Source organism: Crinia signifera, chromosome 4 (assembly GCF_055691185.1).
Source record: "Crinia signifera chromosome 4, ASM5569118v1, whole genome shotgun sequence".
NCBI classification, from domain to species: domain Eukaryota; kingdom Metazoa; phylum Chordata; class Amphibia; order Anura; family Myobatrachidae; genus Crinia; species Crinia signifera.
The window spans coordinates 13,147,202-13,165,942 of NC_139220.1; the positions used below are offsets into that span (position 1 = coordinate 13,147,202).

General features: G+C 47.9%; 1 protein-coding gene across 2 annotated transcripts in view; it reads right to left on the reverse strand.

The window, feature by feature from the left end:
* The window catches only part of LARGE1 (LARGE xylosyl- and glucuronyltransferase 1), a 259,637-nt gene extending 249,955 nt beyond the window's left edge, over nt 1-9,682 (reverse strand). Inside the window, exons 1-2 of one of the 2 annotated variants that reach the window (XM_083181138.1) lie at nt 8,902-9,682; nt 7,838-8,817 (exon numbers count right to left, since the gene is read on the reverse strand). The gene's annotated coding sequence lies outside the window, so the exon portion shown is untranslated. Of the gene's footprint in view, nt 1-7,837 lie in introns of both variants that reach the window. The other variant, XM_083181137.1, reaches the window with a different exon arrangement.
* Between the last annotated feature and the right edge of the window lie 9,059 nt (nt 9,683-18,741).

Sequence of the window (18,741 nt, forward strand, 5' to 3'; positions counted from 1 at the left end):
TAATAGACAGGGGTGCGGGATTTTATTTATTTTTATTATTTATTAACAGTTTCTTAGTGCACACATATTCCGCAGCGCTTTACAGAGAATATTTGACCATTCCAATCAGTCCCTGCCCCAGTGGAGCTTACAATCTATGTTCCCTACCACATGTACACGCGCACACAGACATTCTAGGGTTAATTTTGTTGGAAGCCAATTAACCTACCAGTATATTTTTGGATTGCGGGAGGAAACAGGACGACCCGAAGTAAACCCACACAAGCACGGGGAGAATATACAAACTCTGCACAGTTAGGGCCATGGTGGGGATCGAACCCATGACCTCAGCGCTGTGAGGCAGTAATGCTAACCATTACACCATCCGTGCTGCCCAAATGATACTGCACATTATAACGCATACAGTCGCTGCACACAAAAAGGCTACTAATGACCGTCGACACACAATAGTCAACATTGCCAAAAGGTCGACACAAGGAAACAGACGACGTGAGTTTTACATGACTTTTTTAAACCGACTTGTAGGGAGGACAGAATAGTGTGCTGGGATCAGGGTGGCGCAGCGCAGTAATTACAGGACCGCCGTGACAGTGATGTCCCCGTACCATGTACTTTTATAACAGGACAATCATTATTTAGCAAAATCCAAACATAGCGGAACGCAGCGGTTACAATAAACTCTGCGGGATTCCAAAGATTTTTAATTACAGCGATATTAATATTTAAACAGCAATCATTCACATTTATGACCATTTTCATATCCCATAACAAAAATGCAGATGGACAAAACCATGCTGTGCTGCAGGTGGGGCAGATGTAACATGTGCGAAGAGAGAGTTAGATTAGGGTGGGGTGTGTTTAAACTGAAATCTAAATTGGAGTAAGAAAAAAGAAGCCAGTGTTTACCCTGCAGAGAAACAAAATAACTCCCCCAAATCTAACTCCTGCTGCACCTGTTACATCTGCCGCACCTGCAGCGCAGCATGGTTTTGTCCATCTGCAAAATGTGCAGCCTTGATGACAGTTGTGAATTAGTCCCTCTGTACTGTACATAGGGGATTATTCTGGTTCACTCGCAAAGGCAAACTCACTCTCAAACGGACAAACCCATGTGCACTGCAGGTGGGGCAGATGTAACTTGTGCAGAGAGAATTACATTTGGGTGGGGGGGGGGTGTACTTCAAACTGATATCTACAGTATATTGCAGTGTGAAAATAAAGCCGCCAGTATTTACCCTGCACAGAAACAAAATAACTCCCAAATCTAACTCTCTCTGCACATGTTACATCTGCCCCACCTGCAGTGCTCATGGTTTTGTCCATTAGAGTGAATTTGCCTTTGCGTGTGAACCAGAATACCCCCCCATAGTGGGCCGCCGTTTGGCACAAGGCTATCAGTCCTGCCTAGTTATCAGTCCTGTCCATCATCATATAAATAAATGACAATAACAGTTTTGATCAAATCTAAAAAAGGATCTAACAAAGGTCCTGATTCTGGTTTATACGCTCCAATGCAAATTTGCACAGGAGCGCAATGTTTTTCTTCTGCGCATGTGCTGTGTGCGAGCTGCCGCGACGAATAGAGTGTTAGCTGGGCGCTTGCACACAACAGCAAGGCAAGCAGCGGGCGGGCTTACGCATTGCCACTTCGCAGCGGAGCGCGTGAACCAGAATAAGGTCCAAGTATCACTTACAATTCATTCATCTTGCAGTTACACATGACAGTGCTGTATGGTCAGAGGAGGGTCATTGGCTTTGCCGTTCTCATCTTCCCGAAGTCGTGCGCAGCACAATATCAGCATGCAGCGAGGATGAAGGGGGCAGAGAGCGGTCTCTAAAATCACCTGAAATCGTTCAGGATCCCCCATGGATTTAGACAACTCTCAAAGCTACAAGGGATGGTTACAGGAGTCTCTGGCTGCATAGCAATTCGTCCTGAATTCCAACCCGCCACCTACATACAGCTGCACATATCCCCGGTATTAGAACCAGCAACATTTAAACTCATTGACAAATGGGCCCTACTTGTAGTCGGGGGAAGAACAATTGGGTGGGATGCTGGTGGGGGGTCTACTACACTATCTGCGCTATGTATAACATTCTTATGTGTCACATACTTGCCTCCTACTCTGAATTTCTAGGCGTTCCTTTTTTACTCCTGGGAGAGATCCCCCACCTGGATTCGCCACTTGGGAAGTGGGCGGGACCTTGGCTTTGCAAATCGCCGTTATGGACCCGCCCCCCTGCCGTACAGTGGGTGCATTATACAAATGTGCCCCACTCTACAGCTGCAATGCTGATGTGGACCTTGGTGTACTAGTATGACTTCTTCGTACTAGGCAAGGCAGCCCCTCGCTCTGCCCGCCTTCTCCCATTGGCCATTACAGACATCTGCTCCTCCTCCTTTCCTACTGCAAATAACTTATGAGTTTGAAAGAAATTCAGGGAAGGTTTAGCACCGTACCTTGGCTATTTTTTGCATCTTTAATTCGGCTGCTGAATTCAGGTGATGAGTAGGCACCGAATTAGAAAAAACTTTTATAGAATTGAAAGATGTTTTAAATAAAAAGCCTTAACATACAGCTAGATCTCCACCTACCACTCTGAGCCAGCGGACGGCCATATTGTTCCGTATAACAGGGGCCTGCAAGGAGACTGCACAAGAAGCCTAATTGCATATTTTGCTGCAAATGTGGCCGACGTATCCAATAATGACCCGATTGATACCGATCAGCTCATTTATCAGGCCCCGCACTTTAAATCTGCCCAGTACTGTGTGTGCCGCAGTGTCACCTGACATCAGGTGTGGCCAGTTTTAGGTGAGAGCCGAGATCCTTTTTTGGAGTTCTAAACCATCCACTGCCCCCCTTCTGGAGATGACTGCACCTCTTACTGTGCATAGGAAGATGGGCGCACAGTAAGAGAACACAGCCTACACAGCCAAGGAAAATACTCCCTTTGTATTGTAGATGCAGCAAAGGGACCCTGTCAAGCCTTAGTGGGACGCTTGAATCAAAGCCTTCAACAGCCGCATTGTCTTTAACGGAGAAGTCTGAGTGTGCGTGCTGGTGAATTAATTCCAGGAGTACCAACGTCTCAATGGACAAAGGAGAAATAATTCTCGGGAGCGAAAACATCGAGATAAACATTTGTATATATCTGCTCCATTACCCGGGAGGTGGTAAAGTCCGGGGATTTCATCGCAGTACGCAATTACCATGTGAAAGGAAGCATATAACACAATGTAATTACCCTGCGTGTCTCTATGTAATCACCTACGCCCTCCTGCCATCCAGAGACGCTCTCGTCAGCCCACTCCTACCGTCGTTAGCACCGATACGCCGATGTTTCCCTACCGCGGTCAGGTGGCGGACAAACAGAAACAAAGGGGCGGCCCACCAAATCATTTCCATAACCTTCTGCGTCAGGCAGTGATAACAGCGGTGCCACGGATGTGATATATATTATATATGAGTATGGGTAAGGTAGGCAGCTAAACGTGGCATGTGAAAATCACGGACAGCGCCAAAGTTTGCCTCTAGCTGTACGTTAACCCATCGCAGGTATTTAGATACCTTGTCTTTTAAGTAAAGAAACTGTGTATATAAGATAAATATAATATATATAGTTAACCAGTGGGGTGCCGGAGACTGTGACATGACATAGGTATCTATGTACTTAGCCTTGGAAAGAGATAAAGTGGTTAGTGATAAAGTACCAGCTTCTAACTGCCATGTTACAGGCTGTGTGGCAGATGTACTACATATACTTGTAGAGATTAGCTCCTAACTGTCATTTTCTTCAAACACAGCCCGTAACACAGGGGTAGATTTATTAAGCTCGGTGAAGTGATAAAGTGTCTGGTTTTTATCACCGGCCAATCAGCTCCTACCTGCCATTTTTCAAACCAAGCCTGTAACTTCACAGTTAGGAGCTGATTGGCCGGCGATAAAAATCAGACACTTTATCACTTCACTGAGCTTAATAAATCTGCCACACAGTTGGGAGCTGATTGGGCTGGTACTTTACCTCTCTCTGCTGTGCCACTCTCCAAGGCTTAGATGACTTTTACAGAGGCTATGCACGATAACGATTTTGATCACGATATTTTCGTGCCTATCTTCTAGTGCGTACGCTATATATCGTTAGTCAGGGAGTTCCAAGCAGTTCACGGGAAATGGTTGATTACATCGCAACGTTTGCGCAGTTGTTTAACGCGCGCTCAGCTTTAGTACATAGACGCCATAGTCTGATACCTGCTCAATACCTAATACCTGGAAATCAGCAGTCAGTAGGGATTGCCTATAATGACTCTATCATTGACCATTGGTCCGTGCTATTCCTGTCTGCATTAAGCCTGGGCATGCATTGTCCTCTGCTATTATCCTAACGGCACCGCTTCCTTCCCGACAATGTTATACACTGTCGCCCTTCATAATGCACAATCCCCAAAGACCTTTCCCAATCAGGGTGTGTAGTTTGTATGGTCTCCTCGTGTTGTTTTATTTCTGTGTGCATTCCAGTGTCCTCTCATGGTCCATGGTCATATTAGCTAAAGCAACTGGATTATGGTGTGTGGGCAACTGGCTCATGGTGTGTGGGCATCTGGTCCATGGTGTGTGGGCAACTGGCTCTTGGTGTGTGGGCATCTGGTCCATGGTGTGTGGGCAACTGGTTAACGGTGTGTAGGCAACTGGCTCATGGTGTGTGGGCAACTGGCTAATGGTAGAGGGCAACTGGCTCATGGTGTGTGGGCAACTGGCTCATGGTAGTGGGCAACTGGCTCATGGTAGTGGGCAACTGGTCCATGGTGTGTGGGCAACTGGTTCATGGTGTGTGGGCAACTGGCTCATGGTGTGTGGGCAACTGGCTCATGGTAGTGGGCAACTGGTCCATGGTGTGTGGGCAATTGGTTCATGGTGTGTGGGCAACTGGCTCATGGTGTGTGGGCAACTGGCTCATGGTGTGTGGGCAACTGGCTCATGGTAGTGGGCAACTGGCTCACTATGTGTGGGCAACTGGCTCACGGTGTGTGGGCAACTGGTTCACGGTGTGTGGGCAACTGGTTCACGGTGTGTGGGCAACTGGTTCACGGTGTGTGGGCAACTGGTTCATGGTGTGTGGGCATCTGGCTCATGGTGTGTGGGCATCTGGCTCATGGTAGTGGGCAACTGGCACATGGTGTGTGGGCATCTGGCTCATGGTGTGTCGGCATTTGGCTCATGGTAGTGGGCAACTGGCTCATTGTGTGTGGGCAACTGGCTCAGGGTCTGTGGACAACTGGCTAAGGGTCTGTGGGCACGTTTGTTCGGCTGCGGGTTTGGGGAGGGGTTGGCATACCTGGATTTGCAGAATATCAGCACAATAGAAATAAAGAGTTAATGACAACAAGACATTAGTGACAGTAACACGGCACTGCACCATACGGCACACACCAGATTATATACCGCCGTATTACCGCACACCAGATTATATACCGCCGTATTACCACACATCAGATTATATACCGCCGTATTACCGCACACCAGATTATATACCGCTGTATTACCGCACATCAGATTATATACCGCCGTATTACCGCACACCAGATTATATACCGCCGTATTACCTCACATCAGATTATATACCGCTGTATTACCGCACATCAGATTATATACCGCCGTATTACCGCACATCAGATTATATACCGCAGTATTACCGCACATCAGATTATATACCGCCGTATTACCGTACACCAGATTATATACCGCCGTATTACCACACATCAGATTATATACCGCCATATTACCGCACATCAGATTATATACCGCCGTATTACTGCACACCAGATTATATACCGCCATATTACCGCACATCAGATTATATACCGCCATATTACCGCACATCAGAATATATACCGCCAAATTAGGGCACACCAGATTATATACCGCCATATTACCGCACATCAGATTGTATACCGCCGTATTACCACACATCAGATTATATACCGCCGTATTACCACACATCAGATTATATACCGCCGTATTACCACACATCAGATTATATACCGCCGTATTACCACACATCAGATTATATACCGCCAATTTAGGGCACATCAGATTATATACCGCCGTATTACCACACATCAGATTATATACCACCGTATTACCACACATCAGATTATATACCGCCGTATTACCACACATCAGATTATATACCGCCGTATTACCACACATCAGATTATATACCGCCAATTTAGGGCACATCAGATTATATACCGCCGTATTACCACACATCAGATTATATACCGCCATATTGCCGCACATCAGATTATATACCGCCAAATTAGGGCACATCAGATTATATACCGCCGTATTACCACACATCAGATTATATACCGCCATATTACCGCACATCAGATTATATACCGCCGTATTACCACACATCAGATTATATACCACCGTATTACCACACATCAGATTATGTACCACCGTATTACCACACATCAGATTATATAACGCCGATTACTACACATCAGATTATATATGGCACATGAGCCACACTGAAGTCATTGCAATATTAGAATAATATAAAAGCAGAAGAGAGGAAAACAGGGGCAGGTGTCATACGCCTGGTGAAGAGATAAGGTGGAGATAAAGTAGAAGGTGATAACGCACCAGCCAGTCAGCTCTGTTACAAAAATGACAGTTAGGGGTTGATTGGTTCTGCATTATCACCTGGCGTAATACATCTGCCCCACAGTAACTAGACGAGACCCCAATAGGCATCTTATACCACATAAGACCATATACTGTATGACACCTTTTATAACCACTTGCAATATAAAACACATTGCACAAAACTCTGGGAATACAATAGGAAAAAATGACCCCCCCCCTTTGTTTAACCCATTACTTACCCAACAGCCAGGTGACCTGTTTTTTTAGAACGAATAACTATTGATGTCTTCTAGTTATGTTACAAATGTATTTATTACAGCGGTATCACACTTATAACACCCCTGGTGACACACACGCCTGAAGTTCAGTCACCATCATCTCAATAACTGCGCGCTTGTGTCGCTATTACCGTAAACAACTATATATTGGAATTCAAATTGGAAAGAAGACTTGGGGGGGGGGGGGGGGGGGGGGACCAGGAACAGACAAGTGCACTTGTCCCCAGACTGCATTTAGCCCTGACATTCAGAGACAATGTTAAGGTTGGAGTAACAGAGGTCACAACAGCCGGGGCAGGCGTATAAAATGAAACAAGGCATTTACCTAGTTACATGTCGTACAGAAGACATTTGTGGAATAATAACAGGGGCTCTGTTGGGCGGTGCTGGGTTCCGTCACGTAATTACAGAAATAAACAGCTATCATGTAAAGCATAAATACAGTGATAGAGATAATAATTTTGTGATATTCTATATTTAATTGCAAAGTCATAGGCTAGACGCGGACACTTTGCCTCCAGCCTGTCTGTTCTTACTGTACAAGGTAAGACGTAGGTAACCTTGGTCGCTCCAGCTGTTGTAGGACTATTAGTCCCATCATGCCCTCCACAACAGCTGGAGCGCCACACAGTGTCTTGGGGCACGGAGAATCGGAATCATGGTGCCAGCAATTGCCAACAATGGAAACGTAATTATGCTGCATCTTAATGATATGAGTTATGTGGGGCAGGCGTAAATAAAAGAACCCTATAAAGTGGCACTGGGGGGGGGGGGGGGGGGGGGACGGATAAGGAACAAAAATAGCAATGCTTTTTAAATCAGAAGTGTTCCAAATATATGTTCTCCACCAGTATACAACCTTCAATTGATTCCCAGGTACATGCAAAGACATTTTCGTACCTTGTATTGCGGAGCTAAAGGGAGGTCCTGATAGCGGTGTTTCCTCTCCAGGTCTTAGGTGAAAGTGTACAGTGAGTTAGCCATTGCCATGCCAGGAAAAGATAGGGGGTGGGTGGCCTTGCTCCTTGGGCAAAGTGCTGGAGGCTCCGGGAAGTTGCAGTGATGTAGAGACTTACGGTAGCTGGTCCTGATCCTAGTGGCTAAGATACTGATTTGATAGTTCTCCAGGTCTGATCTGAAGACTGTGATGTCTCAGGGGGTCTCAGAGAACATGCATCCCTTTACATGTAGAGGTGAGGAGGCCAGTGAATCGGGATTGCACGGAATGACAGTGTATACTGACTATTGTCTCTGGGGTGTCAGTGCAAGGGTTGGGTTGAAGACATAAGGGCTTCATGAAGTCCTAGTGTGCAGTCTTGAAGTTCAGAGACTCAGTGATCCTCGATGCTGTTGGGAAATGGGTATCTTGGAGGTCCTTCAAAGCCAGTGATGGGCTCTGATGACCATGAGGCTTATTCCGGGGATTCAGGATGGGGGTTTCATCAAAGTGGTATATCTCACATTTTATGGTGCGATCACAATGAGTGGTGTCCTGGAATGGAATTCTCACAAATGGGGTAGACTTCAGGGGTGATTGCTCAGTAAGACAGTGGTCTGTGGATCATGGGACCTCTGGTGGGGTGGCGTCTCAGTAGGAATGCAATCTGTGAATCTGTGGACTTCATATGGGGTGGACTCTCAGTATAAAGGTGGCCTGTGGACCTCTGATGGGGTATTTTCTCAGTAAGAAGGTGCGCAGTATGTGGACCACTGATGGAATCGTCTCTCAGTGATAAAATGGTCTGAGGATCCGGATGAGGTGGTCTCTCAATAACAAGGTGGCCCAAGGACTTCTGATATGGTGGTCTCTGAGTGAGAAGGTGGTTTATAGACCTCTGATGCTTAAGGTGGGTTTTTTTTAACCTCTGATGTGATGGTCTCTCAGTGAGAATGTGGTCTGTAGACCTCTGATGTGATGGTCTCTCAGTGATAAAGTGATCTGTGAACTTCTTATGGGGTGGTACCTCAGTGAGAAGGTGGTCTGTGGACCTCTGATGGGATGGTCTCTCAGTGAGAGGATAGTCTGTGGACCTCAGATGGTGGTCTTGGACCTTTGATAGGGTGGTACCTTGGCGAGAAGGTGGTCTGTGGACCTCTGATGGTGGTCTGTGGACCTCTGATGGGGTAGTTCCTCAGTGAGAAGGTGATCTGCGGATCTCTGATGGGGTGGTAGCTCGGTGAGAAGGTGACCTGCGGACCTCTGTTTGGGTGGTCTCAGGCAGATGCTCGTGTACTCCAGGTCCTGGGGTCTTCAGGAGAGGGGGGCTTCTTCCCTGCAGGTCTCGCCAAGACAGACACAGCAGGCCCGGGTCTTGGGCTCTGTCTCCCGGCCTGTGAGTCACACACAGCCTCGGAGCTCTCCTGTCAGCACACGGGGCTCCCCCTCCGGATCTGCAGACCCCTCAGCCCCCGGCGTCCTCAGGCTACAAGGCCGGCTGACACCCCGGCTGCACTGCCGCACCACGGCCCAGCTTCAGCACCACGGAGAGCCGGAGAAAGGAGCCGTAGAGCCGGGACTCGGGCAGAAGCGGCGGTGGAGAGAGGGGAGAGCCCGGCGGGCAGAGGAGGACAGGCAGAGCCGGGGAAGGGGAGCCTGGCGGGGGGCTCTGTGCATCGGAGGGTCGGAGCTCTCTAGTCGGGCACAGACGGCTGATAACAGGGGCTTGAGTCTCCCTTCTCCCGGTCTGAGCTCACACAGCTCTGCCTGCTCCTCTCACTGCATCTCCCGACTGCCAGCAGCAGCATCAGCGAGCAGCCCCCTCCTCCTCCATCCCTCCCCCTGCCTGTGCCCTCCCTCTCCCGGTATCCCTCCTTCCCTGTGCCCCTCCTATCCATCCCTCCTTTCCTGAGCCATTCTTATATTCATCCCTCCTTCCCTTTATCCTTCCCTCTGTGCCCTTCTCTGTATCCTTCCTTCCCTCTGTGCCCTTCTATGTATCCTTCCTTCCCTCTGTGCCCCTTCTCTCTATCCCTTCTTCCATAGGGTGCCCTTCTCTCTATCCCTCCTTCCATCTGTGCCCTTCCTATCCTTCCCTCTGTTCCCTTCTCTCTATCCCTCCTTCCCTCAGTGTCCTTCTATCTATCCCTCCTTCCCTCTGTGCCCTTCTCTCTATCCCTCCTTCCCTCTGTGCCCTTCTCTCTATCCCTCCTTCCCTCTGTGCCCTTCTATCTATCCCTCCTTCCCTCTCTGCCCTTCCTAGCCTTCCCTCCTTCCCTCTGTTCCCTTCTCTTCATCCCCCCTTCCCTGCACCCTTCTATCTATCCATTCTTCACTGTGTCCTTCTCTCTATCCTCCTTTCCTCTGTGCCCTTCTAGCTATCCATCCTTCACTCTGTGCCCTTCTCTTCATCCCTCCTTCCCTCTGTGCCCTTCTATCTATCCATCCATCCTTCCCTATATGCTCTTCCCTCCATCCCTCCTTCCCTCTGTGCCCTTCTGTCTATCCCTCCTTCCCTTTTTGCCCTTCTCTCTATCAATCTTTTCCTCTGTGCCCTTCTCTTCATCCCTCCTTCCCTCCGTGCCTTTCTATCTAACCATCCTTCCCTCTGTACCCTTCTCTCTATCCCAACTTCCCTCTGTGCCATTATCTGCATCTCTCCTTCACTCTGTGCCCTTCTTTCTATCCCTCCTTCCCTCTGTGCCCTTCTTATACTTCCTTCCTTCTCTTTGTGCCCTTCTCTCTATCCCTCTTTTCCTCTCTGCCCTTCTCTTCATCCTTCCTTCCCTCTGTGCCCTTCTATCTATCCCCCTTCCCTCTGTGCCCTTCCTATCCTTCCTTCCCTCTGTTCCCTTCTCTCTATCCATCCTTCCCTTTGTGCCCTTCTCTCTATCCATCCTTCCCTTGGTGCCCTTCTCTCTATCCAACCTTCCCTCTGTGCCCTTCTCTCTATCCCTCTTTCCCTCCGTGCACTTTTTTCTATCCCTCCTTCCCTCGGTGTCCTTCTCTCCATCCCTTCTTCCCTCTGTGCCCTTCTGTCTATCCCTCCTTCCCTCTGTGTCCTTCTTATGCATCCTTCTTCCCTCTGTGCCCTTCTCTCTATCTCTCCATCCCTCTGTGCCCTTCTCTGTATCCCTCCTTCCCTCTGTGCCCTTCTCTCTATCCCTCCTTCCCTCTGTGCCCTTCTCTCCATCCCTCCTTCCCTCTGTGCCCTTCTATCCATCCCTCCTTCCCTCTTGACCCTTCTATCTATTCCTCTGTGCCCTTCTCTTCATCCCTCCTTCTCTATGTGCCCTTCTCTCTATCCAACCTTCCTTCTGTGCCCTTCCTATCCACCCTCCATCCCCCAGGGCTCTTTTCTCTATCATTCCTTCTCTATGTGCTCTTCCCTCCATCCCTTCTTCCCTCTGTGCCCTTCTCTCCATCCCTTCTTCCCTCTGTGCCCTTCTATCTATCCCTCCTTCCCTTTGTGCCCTTCTCTCTATCCCTCTTTTCCTCTGTGCCCTTCTCTTCACCCCTCCTTCCCTCTGTGCCCTTCTATCTATCCCTCCTTCCCTCTGTGCCCTTCCTATCTATCCTTCCTTCCCTCTGTGCCCTTCCTATCCTTCCTTCCTTCCCTCTGTGCCCTTCTCTCTATCCATCCTTCCCTTTGTGCCCCTCTCTCTATCCAACCTTCCCTCTGTGCCCTTCTCTCTATCCCTCGTTCCCTCTGTGCACTTTTCTCTATCCCTCCTTCCCTCGGTGCCCTTCTCTCCATCCCTTCTTCCCTCTGTGCCCTTCTGTCTATCCCTCCTTCCCTCTGTGTCCTTCCTATTCACCCTCCTTCCCTCTGTGCCCTTTTCTCTATCCCTCATTCCCTCTGTGCCCTTCTCTCTATCCCTCCTTCCCTCTGTGCCCTTCTCTTCATCCCTCCTTCCCTCTGTGCCCTTCTCTTCATCCCTCCTTCCCTCTGGGCCCTTCTCTCCACCCTCCTTCCCTCTGTACCCTTCTATCTATTCCTCTGTGCCCTTCTCTTCATCCCTCCTTCTCTCTGTGCCCTTCTCTCTAGACAACCTTCCCTCTGTGCCCTCCTTTCCACCCTCCTTCCCCCAGGGCCCTTTTCTCTATCCCTCCTTCCCTATATGCTCTTCCCTCCATCCCTTCTTCCTTCTGTGCCCTTCTGTCTATCCCTCCTTCCCTTTGTGCCCTTCTCTCTATACATCTTTTCCTCTGTGCCCTTCTCTTCATACCTCCTTCCCTCTGTGCCCTTCTATCTATCCCTCCTTCCCTCTGTGCCCTTTCTATACTTCCATCCTTCCCTTTGTGCCCTTCTCTCCATCCCTCCATCCCTCCTTCCCTCTGTACCCTTCTATCTTTTCCTCTGGGCCCTTCTATTCATCCCTCCTTCTCTCTGTGCCCTTCTATCTATCCAACCTTCCCTCTGTGCCCTTCCTATCCACCCTCCTTCCCCCTGGGCCCTTTTCTCTATCCCTCCTTCCCTATGTGCTCTTCCCTCCATCCCTTCTTCCCTCTGTGCCCTTCTATCTACATCTGTCCCGCATACACTCATTGTCCTTCTGTGCTTCTCTACCACCTTCCCTCAGTATTCATTATTCCATCTATTCATGTCCAACCTTCTATCTGTCTTTATTTTACATTCCCTCTGTGTATCCATCCTTCTTTCCTCTATCTATAACATTCTATGACCCCATAACCATTACCACCTGTATATCTTCCACTCTATCCCTAGCCTTTATTTCCTCTGTCTATCATTCCATCTATCCCTAACCTTCATTTTCTCTATCATTCAATCTTTCCTTATTTTTCCTTTCCTCTCTCATCCCATCTACACTTGGCTTTCCTTCCCTCTGTCATTCCATCTATCCATAGCATTCCTTTCCTCTACCATTCCATATACACCTTTCATATCCTTCATTTCTTCTATCAATCCATTTATCCCTAGCATTCCTTTCCTCTACCATTCCATCTATCCCTAGCCTTCCTTTCCTCTATCATTCCTTCTATCTCTGTCCTTCCTTTCCTCTATCATTCCATCTATCCTTATCCTTCCTTTCCTCTATCATTCCTTCTATCCCTGTCCTTCCTTTCCTCTATCATTCCATCTATCCCTAGCCTTACTTTCCTTTATCATTCCATCTATCTATATTCTTCCTTTCCTCTATCATTCCATCTATCTATATTCTTCCTTTCCTCTATCATTTCATCTATCTATATTCTTCCTTTCCTCTATCATTCCATCTATCCCTATTCTTCCTTTCCTCTATCATTCCATCTATCCCTAGACTTCCTTTCCTCTATCATTCCTACAACCTTCTTGTCCTATTATTCTATTTATTCCTCACCTTCTTTTCCTCTATCATTCCCTCTATACTTAACCTTCCTTTCCTCTTTTTATTATTCCGTCTATATTCATCCCCTTATTGTACATTGAACTAATTCCGTCTTCAGTGCCTCCTAACATTTCAGATTTTGAGGGAATCACTGTCTTAATGGTTAGAACAAACAGGAATACAAAAAAGGAATCCAAAAAAATCTGCCGCATATTGTTCAGTCAGCTTATTTGTGGCTAACTCTAAAAATGTTTACAAAATGCACAATTACGTTTCCCGTGATTACGTTTCCCATGATTATGTTTCCTGTGATTGCGTTTCCTATTATTACGTTGCGATTACATTTTCCATAATTTTTCCTGTGATTACGTTTCTCTTGATTACGTTTCCGTTGGTTACGTTTCCCATTATTACGTTTCCGTTGATTACATTTCCCATTATTACATTTCCTGTGATAACGTTTCCTGTGATTGCGTTTCCGGTGATTACGTTTCCCGTGATTACGTTTCCCGTGATTACGTTTCCCGTGATTACGTTTCGGGTGATTACGTTTCCTGTGATTACGTTTCCCGTGATTACGTTTCAGGTGATTACGTTTCCCGTGATAACATTTCCCGTGATAACATTTCCCGTGATTACGTTTCCCGTGATTACGTTTCCCGTGATTACGTTTCCCATGATTACCTTATCTTTTATTATTATTACCTCATGATTACAAAAAAAGTGTTTTCAGAAAAAAGGAATTTCTTGAATACCGGCATCTCTCCATATTATTTTATTATTATTCCCTTGCGCACTATTGTAACAGCATGCTGTCTTAAGATCTTATAGCAGGAAATGCTGGGACTTGTAGTTGCTGAACACCGGTTGTTTACTTCTGCAGTGTGTTCCTGGATCTCTAGCCTCACATATCCAGGTCCGCTCAGATACATGCCCAGTGTATATTCTTTGTGAACGCCAGAATTCTAATCTCTGCTTCCGTCAGACCCCCCACCCTTTGCCCGCCATCCACTTCTGTATCCCTCTTAAGGTTTAATCATTCCCCATGCTACATTTATTCTAATGAAATATTCCCTTTTAAGCAGAATGCGTCTTTCTATACGTCCTCTCATGCTGTATAATCCCAGCCTATGGTGTGGCAGATGTCTGTGTGATTTGCACCCTGTCCCCATTCCTGTCCATGTCGTCGCTCCGTCTCTCCCGCGCCTGAGTATTTTTAGCCTATTTTGTTTCCCTTCTCCTTCGGTTCCTCTTGTGCTGTTATCTGTGCGTCTTCCTTCCCGGTGTCACCCCCTCTCTCTCTTCCCAGCTGACCCAATGCTGCTGCTGCCTGTCTGTGGAGGTGCCTGGGTGACAGCAGTGACAGTCACTCATCTTTAGATGCCAGTCGGGGTTGGTGACGGCACCAGGTTGCACACTCTATGATTTCCAGCCTGTCTCTTGTTCCTACACTGTTTTAATAGGCTATTACTCTCTCTCTCTCTCTCTCTCTCTCTCGATAATTGTATTTGCCGCTTGTCTGCACAGATTTTCCCATCACTTGTACTCTCACTTCAATTAAGATTATTTTGAGCTTGTGCCTGGGTCAAATCCCCCCCCCCCCCCCCTTTCCCATCTCCTCCCCAGCGACAGCCTCAGATTCCTCACTTTCTAGCGACTGCAATCGCACACCTCCAAAACTACCTGCAGCTGTGGGAAGAACATGTGCAATCATAGACCACAGGGGGATTTGCTGCAATACCCCCTGCTGTCACCCTTAGATCCCTCCAGCCTCTTCCCCCCTCTTTCCCATCTCACGCCAATCAATCCTATCCCACAGTCTCCCACTCCGCCGCCCCCATCTCCTTGCTTGCAGCGGTGCGATCTGTAGCAGCAGCAGGAGCTAGTGTGTCCTTGGAACCTTTTCATGGGAAAAGAGCGGATTAACATGGAACGAATGTTGATGCTCTACGCCAGGCATGTCCAACGTTGGCCCTCCAGATGTTTTGAAACTACACATCTTAGCATGCTTTGCAATAGTTTTGGCATTCTCTAATAGCAAAACTGTGGCAAAGCATGCTGGGATATGTAGTTTCACAACATCTGGAGGGCCAACGCTGGACATGCCTGCTCTACGCAGAGGAGCAGTTTTCACTTTCGCCAGGAATCTGGCACCCATGCGGATGCGCAAGTCACCCGTCGCAGAGGCCAGGAAATCTCCACACAACGTTTTGTTAAACGGAAGCCATCGCCGCCTCCTAACTGCGGCATAGACAGCGGCAGACTGACACCGTTCCGCTATCTTCACCGCAGGTCCCTGCTCATGCGCAAAACACCGATGATCAGTACTTTATGCATTCCGTAACAATTGCTAAGGGTTCTGCGTACCCCCCCTAGTGTGCGCTGATGGTTGTGGCATATCTTGGAAGCCACCGTTGGGCGTCTCAACACCAATCCTGGCGGCTGCAACCTATTTTCACACCACCGTTGCATGCTTTCAGAGCAGCTCTAAAACAGTCGCTTAATTGCTCCCAGCGGACGATTGATGACAATTGATAAGCCGAATCTGGGTTTAGCAATCAGTTCCATTACTGAGGATGGCTTATATTATCTGTTAAGGTAATTAAGAGTCGGCTAAATTTCGCCGGGTTGTAGGAGAATGTGAAGCATGGTTTGCAACCATTGTCACCATTATCGGCAACAGATAAAATACAACAAAAATTATTTCAATACGCGATCGGTGGGTGACCTTGGTTTTGAGGTTTCATCTTCGCTGGGGTAGGTTAGGGCAGGAGGGAGATAAACCCACTTGATAATCATCTTGTTAATATCAAGAACATTATTGTCCAATCATCATTATGGGAACACACGTGCAACCCTGTTGTGCCAATCGCCTGACACCCAGGACCGTCTCTATAATTAGGCAGCTGCTCAGGAGCTCCAGGGTGTTCATGGGAACCCTGAGACCACACTCAGTAGCATGAGGTAGGAGCTAGTTTTGATGGTGGATCTTATGGTTGTGTCTAAAGAGGTACCAAGAGGTGTTCCATTCCGGGTACAGTAAGGCGTGAGATTCTAAACCAGGGGCGGGCGCCACCATGGCAAAAGGCGCTAATGTGGTTGTAGCATTGTACGATTCTGAATGACCTTCATATGTTTACTGCCTGTGGAATTACGAAAAGTCAGGAACCCCCAACTACATGACCGGATCAGTTATAAGCGTCACGCCGAAAGCCCTGAATCTTTGTCACTTAGGACCCGTACCTAAACACCAAACTTAAATGTAGGCCTCAAAATGGATCAGATGCACTAAGCTTCAAAAAGTGATAAAATGGAGAGTGATAACAACCAACCAATCAACTCCTACCTGCCATTTTTCAAACACAGTCTGTGACATGGCAGGTAGGAGCTGATTGGCTGTTGGTTTATCACTCTCCAATTTATCACTTTTGAAGCTTAGAGCATCTGGCCCCATATATTTATACTTAAAAGGGCAATTTGTTTATTCAGTTACAGATAGCCAACAATAAGCCTACACTGGCCAATTCCCCAATGAGCTTGGCCGGTGTATTGGTCTTGCCGCCTGACGCCAATCCTTTGAACCTCCCTATCTCACAGCTTCTCCCACTCTCACCTGCATTCTGTGAGTCAGTCTGTTTCTAATTCCATGGCAACACTCCTCAGTGACCAACCAGGAGCGGACGCTCCTGATTGGCTGCCGGTCCACCAACTGCGATTGGCTTGTGGCCAGCGATGAATTGAAAATAAGGCACTGCCTCTCCTTGGCTGGCTGGTGGACCGTGATCTGCTGCCAGGCCCCCTCTGTGACCGGGCCCGTACTCCTATCCCGCCACTCCCCCCTTGACAGGGGCCCTGCGCCTTGAGATGCAGTTAGGTTGGGATCATTTGGTCTACAGCATGATGGTCAACCGTCATTAGGTCAACACCATTAGGTCGACATGGGGAAAGGTTGACACGGGTCTAGGTCGACATGGGAAAAGGTCGACATGGTTATAAGTCGAAAGGTCATAAGTTCGACAGGTCGTTAGTTCGACAATGTCTAGGTCCACAGTCACAGTTTTTCACTATTTTTTTTACCTGAATGTCAACACAGTCGACATGGACACATGCGATGCATGGACGCTTGCGATGCGTCGGGCACGGTGCCTCGCTGTGCTCGGCACACTATTTTTTTCTCCCGCCACGCCCTAGTGGATGGTAGGGCATGAAATACCGCCTGTCGGCACATGTCGGCTCAAAAAACAGTGAAAAACCCCATGTCGACCTTTTGACTGTCGACCTAGACAGTGTCGAACTAATGACCTGTCGAACTAATGACCTTTCGACCTAGAACCATGTCGACCTTTTCCCATGTCAACCTACACCCATGTCGACCTTTACCCATGTCGACCTAATGGTGTCAACCTAATGACTGTCGACCATCATGCTGTAGACCAAATGACGGCATCCCCTTGCAGCAATATGTTGCCAACATCTGATCTATACATAGGCATATATAAAGTCATATACAATAGCAGCGTAATAACTTCCTGCCGTAACCGTGGCTGCATTTCCTGTAAAATCGTTTTCCCTAACAAGTGCACTTAGGAAAGGGCTGGCTGTGCACAATGACTTTCTGCTTTGCTGCACCTGATGGGTCTGTGCGCAGACTGTCCGCGTCCTCCCAGCTTATCGCGCCATTTCACGTAGGGAGGGGAAATATTTACTGAAACAGCTGCGGTTATCTTCCATTTCCCCCCAGCGCCAGCCGAACGTGTACTTGTACCTACTGGGGAAGGGGCCGACATTCACAGAATCGGAAGGTGAAAGATTTAAGCATCTCCCGCAAGTCTGATGGTGACACATACAGTATGGCTGGGAAATGGAAGCTGATTACTTCTGGCTGATTCTCAGGGTTACAATATTTAAATGGAGTTTTGTCGCATGCGAACGTCAAGGGAACATTTGTACCTGCTAAGGTTACAGATTACCGTAGAGTAGGGGTCAGAGGGCCTTATACAGGTTTGTTAGCTAAGCAAAGAAACACACAATTGGGCAAAGCCATGCTGCGCTGCAGGTGGGGCAGAAGTAACAGGTGCATAGAGAGTTAGATTTGGGGGGTAATTATTTGTTTCTGTGCAGGGCAAATACTGTCTGCTCAATTTTTACACTGCAATTTAGATTACAGTTTGAAAACACACCACCCAAATCTTAATCTCTCTGCGCTTGTTACATCTGCCTCACATGCAGTGCAGCATGGTTTTGCCAAGTTGGGTGCTTTTTTGCTTTTGCTAATGAGTCTTAATCAGGCCCAGAGTAACAAGACAATTTATTGCAGCAGCTTAGCATGTGCGATCCATACCTATGCATATGGACATGTATACCACCTCCTGCCTGTGTACCACCTCCTGCCTGTGTACCACCTCCTGCCTGCATACCACCCCATGCCTGTGTACCACCTCCTGCCTGTGTACCACCTCCTGCCTGTGTACCACCTCCTGCCTGTGTACCACCTCCTGCCTGTGTACCATCCCCTGCATGTATACCATCCCCTGCAT